Here is a 10,690-nt window from a genome sequence, read left to right on the forward strand (position 1 = left end):
AAAAAAACATCTTCAACCTTCGTCAAGAAAAGAGCATCTTCTATCGGACTCCTCAAATTCAGCCCCGTTGTTAGTCTGGCCCACCTTAGACCCGATAAAACCCCATCCTTAACCCACTTCGGCCTCCTTTGGTTTCTAGAAATTCTATAGGATATGATTTGCAAAGGAAAAACTCCGACGAAGCCCTTTGGTTTATAGGAATGAATTCCTATTCCTATATAGGTATGAATAGGAATCAATCCTTCACATTTTGGAGAAAAAAAAAACATTAGCCTAGACTTGATGAAAAATTTATATCCTATGCACCAAACGACATCTCTTTCTCTATAGGAATTGAGATGCATGTCATCTCACTTCCTATGATTTTCCTATTCCTATAAAAATCCTATCCTATGAACCAAAGGAGGTCTTTACTCTATTTGCTCCGCCACTCTATGCTCCTCCCTCTCTGGCCATGTCGACCTTTGGGTCGGAGTCTGCCTGCTTCAGATTTGACGCCAACGTGAATTGGGAGTTCATTGCATGCTTGGATGACGATGAGTTTGCCCTCCGTCTCTCACTTTGCCAGTCTTGGCGTCGGTGTATTAAAAATGAGTGTTTATACCCTGACTATAGTGCACAGACAGTAGGAGCCTTCCCAACGGCAAGAGTTTGTCGGAGGATGGCTCTTACCAACACTCAAGACTTGGTAATCAAACCATGAAGAAGACCTCGAGGCAGGTCATAGAGAAGTACTAAAGAAGTAGTAAAGATCAAGACTCAAGTCACCGGCAAGCTTCAGGCCGGCAGGCTTTGGACCGGCAACCTCAAGAACGACAAGCTCATCCCCATCGCTCCACTGTGGCAACAGACAAGAGCTTGCCGACAGGCGTCGAGCGGGCATGTGGTTATGTGAAGCTTGTCGGGACACATGGCGGCCCATCGCTGAAGAAGTAGCTTTATTGACACCCATCCAAGTGGCATTGTCGATAGAATAGAAGGTAGCTGAGCGAGCGGTACAGGTGGAGATGGACGACCTTGCCGGCATTCTCCCTCAGCATGACACCTAATGGAGCATCTAAGTTAGGTATTTGGAACTATAGCCACTATCTGCCTTTGTAATTACGATTTTGCCACTGTGGTAGCCCTTCATCTATAAAAAGAGGCCCATGACAACCTTTACAAGGGTCGACACGCTGCCCAATTGCACTAATTAGCTGCACTTCCCGAGAACTTTGCCGGCAAGCTCGTGCTCTCTTGTAACTTGGGTACTTTTATCATATAGTTTCACCAAAGCAGGAGTTGTGTTTCACACTTCACAGCGGCCCTAACCTAAATAATTCTCTGTGTGTTTGCTTGCTGGATCTGCTCTTTGTGCATTGTGATTCTCACAGCCAAACCACCAAGGGGCCTTGCTGGTCCTAAAGATTGTTGTATGTCAAGTGGTCGAGACTTGGCTTGAGACCCGAGCTATACCGTCAGCGGGCCAGCGCGGATGCAATAGTACGGCGTCTTCACCGCCTCACCGCCACATCAGTGTGAGTTCAGCAACCGCGACGCGTCCACCGACAACTCAAGGCACCCGCGCACTGCAGCACGGCCATGCTGGCTCGAGCTGCTTCGCTCCGTCCCCGTCGGACCAGCGCTAGGTTCTTATCCACCACACACCATTGTTGACTTTGGCAACGTCGTCCCCGTTGGCATGTGGCGGCTACAGGAGTCGAGGCACAACGGGCTCGTTGTTAGTTGGAGAAGGCGCACCGTGACTCTACTCCGGTGGTGCTGGTGCTGTCGGACTCCGACAAAGACCCGGTCATCTGTGGCATCAATTAGCGGTCCCTCACCACCACCAATGAGTCATACGTGCACCGCTGCCGGAAGATCAACACCGAAGGTCCTCGCTCGGCATTGGGTAATCGCGTTGCGACGCTAATAAGACGGTGCTGGTTTTCGATGGATCTATTTGGATCCAGTTTTCGTTCTTCTTCGTTCATGTGGTTACAAGTTTGATCTTTGCGACCTACGACTCTCTTCAACGACGAGGGTTGCTGCCCTAGTGCGCCGATTCTTTAGTCCTTTGGCTCACTCCAGTATTTGTAGTCGTCGGTCTATGGATCTGGTTGTAATTTTTACCTCTAGGCTTCCTTGTACTGCCATGATTGATTATGAATTGATCGAAAAGTTTTCTAGAAAATGCTTTTAAAGCCTGCACCATACAACTTTGCATTACCTGTCTTGCTTAGTGTGCTTTTGCCAAATTGCCAAGATCGAGCGGCAATCCTAGCTTCAAGGCTCGGATAGTGAGGTGATGTGATTTTCCGGGTGGTGCTCCGCAGGGTCAACCGTGCGAACCGGCGGAACCGGACGTTGGCACGCAACGAGTCGTGGCGCGGGCGGTGCTGCGGGACGGCAGAGAATCGATCCTATGGTCCTACCGGAGGCAAGCAAGGCACGCGGGACAAAGGATGATTGCCGTTGACTGGGGCATGCGCTCTCGGCCGGTTGTGGTTAGGTCGTGTTGGAATGTTGGACGAGCTGGTCTTACTGTGTTTTCAAGCTGTCGACATACGCGGCGCACATGGGGATAGCGACGACGTTAGACTCTTCACTGGTTCGCTTATCCGTGGCCGCATATTTTTTTTTCGCGAATTACGCAAAGCTTGCATATCTTTTCATTGATAGAAGAAGTTGAAATGTGAACATAGGGGGAGGGGTACATCGCATGACAGAACCAAACATGGCATACACATGGTGTCCGGAGTAGAGAGACATGGGTTGCTCGGCCCAAACAGAAGCTACAACACAGCGCTAAACTACCCTATCCAAGCGAAACAACCCAAACAAGATGATGCCCCGAAACTCAAAATCTAGTGCCAAACACGCCACGAGCAAGCAAGACGATGCCTTCATGAGGGGGAACGACGTCATGACGTCGCCGTCGTCCGGTCCAAGGAACTGGACCTGGGGTTTCCCCCGAAGCTCGAGCAGGGAATGGAGAAAAGGCCGTGGCAGTGCCTCCAGGATGGTGACGGCACCCGCAGGTGTCGCCGCTGCCAGCATCAGCAAACCATGCATGGATTTTGCCCTGGCCAATGTCCGAATAATCCCATGGCCGCCAGGATAGAATCCAAAGATGAGAACATGTCATAAGCTGGGGCCGCCATTGCTTGAAGGGGAGCCATGCCCACTGCCGAAGTGGCAATGGGAGCCGCCGGAAGTGCGAGCATTGGTTCTGTTGAAGGAGGGGCGACGCAAGGTGTGGCTGTCAGGGATGAAGAGACGGCGACAAGGCGTAGAGAACCAGCACACGGGAGGCGACAACAGCCGGCATGACGACGAGCCAAGAGTTGGAGATACGCAGATCTGGAACGACAAGGCTGAAGCTGCCAAAATGCCGATGCCCGACAAGCCGAGGAAGCCGGAAAAGAGCGTAGCTTCAAGAGCGCCAGGGTCGGAACCGCCAAAACGTGGACGAGCCCAATAAGCCGGAAAGAACGCAGCTTGTGGGACGCCGGGGTCGAAGCCACTACGGGAGCGCCGGCAAGCTGGACACCAGAAAATGCGGGTCCACGCCTACCGGGCCACAATAGCAACGGCCCGATCCACCGCGTGCAGGCCATCACGCCGTCGAGGAAAAGAAGATCCGCACCACCACCAAGCAGAGCGGCTGCAGGCCCGCGTGAGCCCAGCTTGGGGTCGCCTGCAGCACCAGCGCACGGAGCATCCATCGGCGCACGGCCACAGCCATCAGCGCACGCGCCGGAGAAAGGAGGTGCACCATGCTCGCCCACAGCCGGCCCCCGCCCGCGCGCCAGATGAAGACGCAGCACACACCGGCAGTGCGCCCACGCGCTGGATCTCTCCGTCGTGGCCCCCATGGCCAAAACCGCCGCTCTCGTGCGCATAGCTAGGGAGGGAAGGACGCCGCCAGGGACATGATTGCCAGCCAGAGAGGGGAGGCGCCGCCGCGAGAGAAGAAGGCCGCCGCCGTGGAACCCGCCCCGCACCGTCGGAAGGCCATGGCCCCGCATCTCGACGCCACAGGAGCAAGAACGCCCCGCCGCCACCATCCTTGGAGACACGCGAACTTCGCCGGTGTCCCCTCCGGCGGCGGCGGCGGGAGGGGGGGGAGGTGATCTAGCAAAGTGTGTTCACGACATAATTCCTATGCTTGTATAGATGAATAAAGGATGTTTGGCCGCATAATTTCTTTTACGGATTTGCTATTTTACAGTTGAGCGTTTTTTCAATTCGTTATCATTCCTATCTCTGCCCGTCCGTTCTCGCACGCACATTCAGGCTAGGAGGTGTGTTTTTCGGTTCGTTTTGTTTTGACAATTTTGACCTCGGGACGAAATCATTTCACAGAATGAACTGTGTGTGAAACTATTTCACTCCCCTGACCTTTTTGTGTAGCGCCCGCCACGCCGGCGCCACATCCTACTGTGCATCGCCTAGCTCGGCGGCGTTGCACTCCTGTCCACCGTGGCAGCCCCTGGGCCCGCACCCAGCAGTGCAGCGCCTCCGGGCTAGGCGCCACACATGTAATGTGCAGCGCCTACGAGCTAGGCGCTGCACTGTGACTTATCCAGCCACTTGGCTAGGCCCCCCTCCCCCACCCCCCCACACCACACACTCTCTCACTCTCTCCCCGAGCTTTGCCCCCTCTCCCACTCTCTCCCCCTCTCAAATCTTCTTCCAAATCTTGCAAATTTGAAGAATTTGTCCGTGGATTTCGAAGTCAAACCCTCCCTCAAGGCAATATTCTCCGATCCCCTTGTTTTGATCTAAGTAAAGTTCTCCCATTGCTCATTTGTTGCTAGTTTGGGGAAACCCTAGTTTTGTTTGGATCTAGAGATTTGCATGGAGATGTGAGATTTTTGTTTGCCAATTTCTATGATTGGGCTTTGTTAGTATGCTAGGGTTATTCTTATGGGTGTTCTTATGTTGGTGCTAGGGTTAGGTTTAGGGCTAGGGTTATGGTTAGGGTTATGGTTATGGTTAGGGTTAGGGTTATGGTTAGGTTTAGGGTTGTTGTTTCATATATATATTAGGGTTTGTATTCCGTGTTAATCCTTGGATTAGTACTCATGGAAGCAATGTTACCTTGTGTTCTTTGAATGCTTATAGGGATGGGAAGAACATGTTTGTTTGTTCATCATGGGGAAAAAGACGCCTTTTTGAAAGGCAATAAAGAACCGGACCCGGATGAGCTTGACATGGTGTTTGATACTGGTCCTAGCTATGCGGAGCTCTTGCAACAAGTTAGGAAAGATTTGAATTGGATGGACGCTAGTGATATCATTGAGTTGGAGGGAAGGCATAATGTTGGTTTTGGAATGCACATCCGTTGGAAGACAATGCGTGTCAACTCGGAGCAACGTTGGGTTGCATACAAGGAGACGGTGGCCGAATCACTAGACAAGGCTCTTGAGTTATTTGCAACCAAGAAGGTTGATTCAAGTTTGCATTTGGACTTGAACCGGAACCCCTCCCCTTTGGTTGCTAGTAGCCCCCCACCCTTGAAGCGAGATGAAATTGTTGAACCTCTTTTGACCCAAGAAGTGAGGCCAACATTGAGCCCGTATACAAACAACCAAGATGAATCTTTGCAAGAGGACAATGATGAGTATGTGGACGATGACAATGAAGTTGATCTCCATGACAACAATGTGGGTGATCTCGACAAATATCATTTGCAAGAGACAATGGACCACTCCATCCCTTTTTCCCGTGCATATGCATCGGACTCGGATGACGATGGTCCCGATGAACAAGTTGATGCGGAGGGGTTCACGGTGAAGGAGGCCGAAACTTTTGAGAAGGTATTTGGTCGGGATCATCGGACTACATTGTTCAAGGATGTTAGTCTCGCGGATGAAGCCGTGGTAGATGGTGGCCAATGTGTACCTCTTGGGGTTAGGCCAAGCTCTCACCGTGATTTGGTAGACGACAAGAACCGGATTGCTAAAGGTTCTAAGTTCGACAACTTGTTGGAATTGAAGATGTGGCTCGACAACTACTCGGTTACGCATTATCGTCCACACAAGGTGGTGAACTCGGACATCAATGTGCGCTACACGGTTGCATGTGCATGTGAAGATGAAAAGGAGGTCCAACTTGGACTTACAAGAGGCCGTGGTGGTGGTAGAGCTCGTGGAAAGAAGGTCCAACTTGGAATTACAAGAGGCCGTGGCGGTTGTCCGTGGATTGTGCGTGCAAGACCATGGAAAGGAGGTCTAACTTGGCATGTAGTGAGTTGTGTGCCAACTCACATGTGCCAAGGCAAAAGGGTGGATGGCAAGATTGTGTCCCAAGACCACAAACAACTCACGTCCGAGTTCATCGCTTACAGGCGCTCCAACTCAATATCCACACTTCCAACAATGAGCGTCCAACATGTCATTGACCTTGTGAAAGCCATCTTTCATTACAAGGTGAAATACGGCAAGGCATGGAAGGCGAAGCAAGCCACATTTAAGATGTTGTATGGTACATGGGAGGAAGCATACAACCGAATCCCTAGGTTGTTGTTAGCCATGGCCGCTACAAACCCGGGCATGGTTCATGTGGTCGAGCCTCATGGGCACCAAACAACGGTTCATGAAGGAAGGAAAGTCAGAGTATTTGGCCGTGCTTTTTGGGCGTTCGAGCAATGTGTGAGGGCTTTCGAACATTGTAGGCCGGTCATCGCAATTGATGGCACGTTCTTGACCGGACAATACAAGGGCACCTTGTTGGTTGCGATAGCAAGTGATGCCAATAACCGGGTGTTGCCATTGGCATTTGCTTTGGTTGAGGTGGAAAAAATGACAACTGGGAGTGGTTTCTGCATCTTTTGAGGACGAAGGTGTTACCCGCTCAAAGGAAAATTTGTGTCATATCGGATCGGAATCAAGGAATTCTTAATGCCGTGGTTGCGCCTAGGTGCTGTGGCTCTCTGGATAGCTAAAAAATTCACTAAGTCCAAGTCCAAGTGCCTCAAACTGGAGGCCTACCTTCTGTTGCTGTCTGCATAGCTACAGACCTGTGCAGCGCCTAGCCTAGAGGCGCCACACTCTACAGTGCAGCGCCTGGCCGCTAGGCGTTGCACAGTACAGTGTGGCGCCTTCAGCCTAGGCGCTGCACAAACACTTAGCGAATTTTTTGCCTCAAACTGGAGGCCTACCTTCTGTGGCTCTCTGGATAGCTATCGACCTGTGCAGCACCTAGCACGGAGGCGCCACACTCTACTGTGCAGCGCCTGGCAGCTAGGCGTTGCACAGTATAGTGTGCCGCCTCCAGGCTAGGCGCTGCACAGGTCTGTAGCTATGCAGACAACAACAGAAGGTATGGCAAGTTACAGACCTGTGCAACGCCTAGCCTGGAGGCGCCACACTCTACTGTGCAACGCCTGCCGGCTAGGCGTTGCACAGTAGAGTGTGGCGCCTCCAGGCTAGGCGCTGCACAGGTCTGTAGCTATCCAGACAGCAACAGAAGGTATGGCAAGTTACAGACCTGTGCAACGCCTAGCCTGGAGGCGCCACACTCTACTGTGCAGCGCCTTGCAGCTAGGCGTTGCACCGTATAGTGTGGCGCCCCCGAGCTAGGCGCTGCACAAACACTTAGCAAATTTTTTGCCTCAAACTGGAGGCCTACCTTCTGTGGCTCTCTGGATAGCTACAGAACTGGGCAGCGCCTAGCCTGGAGGCGCCACACTCTACTGTGCAACGCTTAGCCGGCAGGCGCTGCACTGTAGAGTGTGGCGCCTCCAGGCTAGGCGCTGCACAGGTCTGTAGCTATCCAGACAGCAACAGAAGGTATGGCAAGTTACAGACCTGTGCAGCGCCTAGCCTGGAGGCGCCACACTCTACTGTGCAGCGCCTGGCAGCTAGGCGTTGCACAGTATAGTGTGGCGCCCCAGAGCTAGGCGCTGCACAAACACTTAGCAATTTTTTTGCCTCAAACTGGAGGCCTACCTTCTGTGCCTCCTCCCCCCTCTACTGGGTCATTTTTAGCCACAGTTCAACAATTTGTATAACAAACATTAAGGTTCAAAAAGGGTTCACCACAGACATCATTTCTTAGAAAGGACCATCACAATAAGTTCAAGTTTAACATAGAGCTACCACCACTCCAAGTTCAACGACATAACAAATTCCACATTACTAATAGGTACCACCACTCCAAGTTCAACGACATAACAAATTCCACATTACTAATAGGTACGACCACTCCAAGTTCAACGACATAACAAATTCCACTCTAAGTTCAACATTATAAAAAAATGACGATGACTAGTGCTTTCCATGCTTGCTGGCTCCTCCCCCCTCTTGACGCTTATCTTCTTCACCTTCCTAGGAAGAGGAACCTGCTCCGGCTCCGGTTCGTCCACGTCATCCAAATAGTCATCCAAAGCCGCCATCCACGAGGTGCCGACCGTCCTTTTGCCTCTTTGGCCTCTTTGGGTGAAGTCTTCAGGTGTGTACTTGTTGATTCCCGTCCTAGGCTTCAACTCGTATGCAGACCGAGCCTGGTACCTCCCCACGGTCATATCATCAGCAACCTATGCATCAACAGAAGATATGGAAAGACCGTGTGTGAGGATATAGTTAGCAATGCATCAACAAATGGATATATATCGTCGTGACATACCTCTTGGGTAACCACACCCACGTCCTCATCCTCGAAAGGTTCACCATGGCCCTGCCCCGAAGCGGGATCTGATGGTGTCGCCGACCTAGACCGTTCTGGTGATACATACTCGGGGTCACGACAACCGAAAAGGTTTGATAGCCGCCTTAACTTTTGGCCCTGGCGCTGCAACATGTACAATTGAATGAGACATGGAAGGTAGCAACAAATGTTAAGTGCTAGTTTGAAGGAGATGTGAACCTTAATGAATGCTCGAAGTGCACCTTCCCCATCGCTTTTGCCAGCCGGGGTTGTTTCTAGAATAGTCTCGGTCTCATCAGCTGCTTTCTTGATCTGGGCACGCTATGAACAGAAACGGTATCAAAGTGTTAGGCAAGCGAAGATGTGAATAGTGCGAATGGAAAAGCAAAAAGGGCTAACCACAAAGTTCATCATTGGAGCTGAAGGGATCACTGAGTTGCCTTTCTTGACTAATGCGTTGTACTGGTGCTGGGCTACCTCATCAAAAACGGTGGGTTCTTCCAGAATCTCCTCAGCATACGCCGGCCGGCATACCTCCACGCGGGTACTTGCAAGAAACCATGTGAGATAGTTGTTGAACGCGATCGGGCAGTGCTCACGAAGCTGGGCTCGTTTTCCAGCCCTTGCTTGCTCCACACTAAGAGCGAACTGCACGACATACTTGCTGTGATGCTTGGCCCAATCCTTGATCTTCCGCTGCTTTTTTCTATCCAACCTGCAAGTTAGAAACAGAATTATAGCATCATCGAAACCGTCGAGAAGCTGCTAAGTGCTCAAGGTTAATTATATCTTACGCGTGTAGCAACTTGTCCGTGTCCTCACACTCCGGCGGGTGTGGCTGGAACAAACCAAACTGGCGGAACACCCGATGTGGCAGGTGAAGCTCAACCGCCCAGTTGCATATCAGTGGGCACCGCATATGCCAGAGATCCCTATCCCTAGTGCACATCGGATTCAGCCTGAACTCCATAGGGTTACCAAAACTCTCTCCTTTTCCATACGGCTCCCATTCCACCTGCAAAATGGGATTGAATGCAAAATTGATATCGAGTTACGATACAAGCATGATAATCACTTATGCAATGTCGGTTCACCTGCTCAGGCGTGATCGCGTCCAGCTTGCTCTTGTACAACTTGTACATTACCGAGGGATCATCCGTCGTCTCATTTAACACATCCCACTTGTAAGCCCAAGTGGGGAGCCGTAGTGGGTCGTCTTTATCGTCCCAATCCTCGTACTTCACGGTCTTCGGTCGTCCAACCGGCAAACGCTCCCAGCTCCATATGGAAAGTGCGAGCAGACAACGACCAATACCTCCAGTGTGCCTATAACAGGCTTCGTCCAACTGCACATAAAAGAGAACATGGTCAAATTTGCCGCAAGAGCGCATTGATAATGTATCAATGAAGTGAAAAGGAAACGACTTCATACCTGTCGATACAAGTAAGCCAGTGTCGCCGAACCCCAACTCCATTTGCTATCGAAGACGGTCAACGCCTTCAGCCACATCCATGGAGCATTCTTGCCTGTGCCATCAGCAAACATTGTCCTGGATATCACGTACCACATGTAGACACGAGCATATGTCTTCACCATGTCCTCATTAGCATCCTTAGGGCAATGACTGAAGTTCGATGATATCCACGTGAAAGTAGCGCCCACTGCGACTCTTTCCTTCTTCTTATCTTCTGTTCTGGTTCCCGAGGCTCCGGAGGAACCATACCGATAAGGGCACGCATATGCGCGCGCCACCCATCAGAATCGGTGTTCATACATAAAGGATTGCCATTGATAGGAAGACCGGTGATCATAGCAATATCCTGCAGCGTCACGGTCATCTCCCCGGTCCGAAGATGGAAAGTGTGTGTCTCCGGCCTCCAATGATCAATAAGCGCGGTGAGTGCTGCAGCATTGTTGGGTGGCGTCGACCGGTGGACCAACTGAATGAAAGGGAGAAGTCCTGCCTCCCTTACATACGGTGTGTACCGCTCATCATAGCGCATCCATCCAAGGCTGATCCCGTGAGACCGAAGCTTCAGAGGTGCAAGCTCCTAC

At 51.4% G+C, this 10,690-nt stretch overlaps 1 long non-coding RNA gene across 1 annotated transcript; it reads right to left on the minus strand.

Moving 5' to 3' along the window:
• Nucleotides 1-9,680: 9,680 nt before the first annotated feature.
• Nucleotides 9,681-10,341, minus strand: LOC120975290 (uncharacterized). Its single transcript, XR_012180899.1, has 2 exons — nt 10,067-10,341; nt 9,681-9,980 (listed from the first exon to the last, which is right to left on the minus strand). It is a non-coding gene; the product is annotated as an uncharacterized lncRNA (long non-coding RNA).
• Between the last annotated feature and the right edge of the window lie 349 nt (nt 10,342-10,690).

Source organism: Aegilops tauschii, chromosome 3, assembly GCF_002575655.3.
Source record: "Aegilops tauschii subsp. strangulata cultivar AL8/78 chromosome 3, Aet v6.0, whole genome shotgun sequence".
NCBI lineage: Eukaryota > Viridiplantae > Streptophyta > Magnoliopsida > Poales > Poaceae > Aegilops > Aegilops tauschii.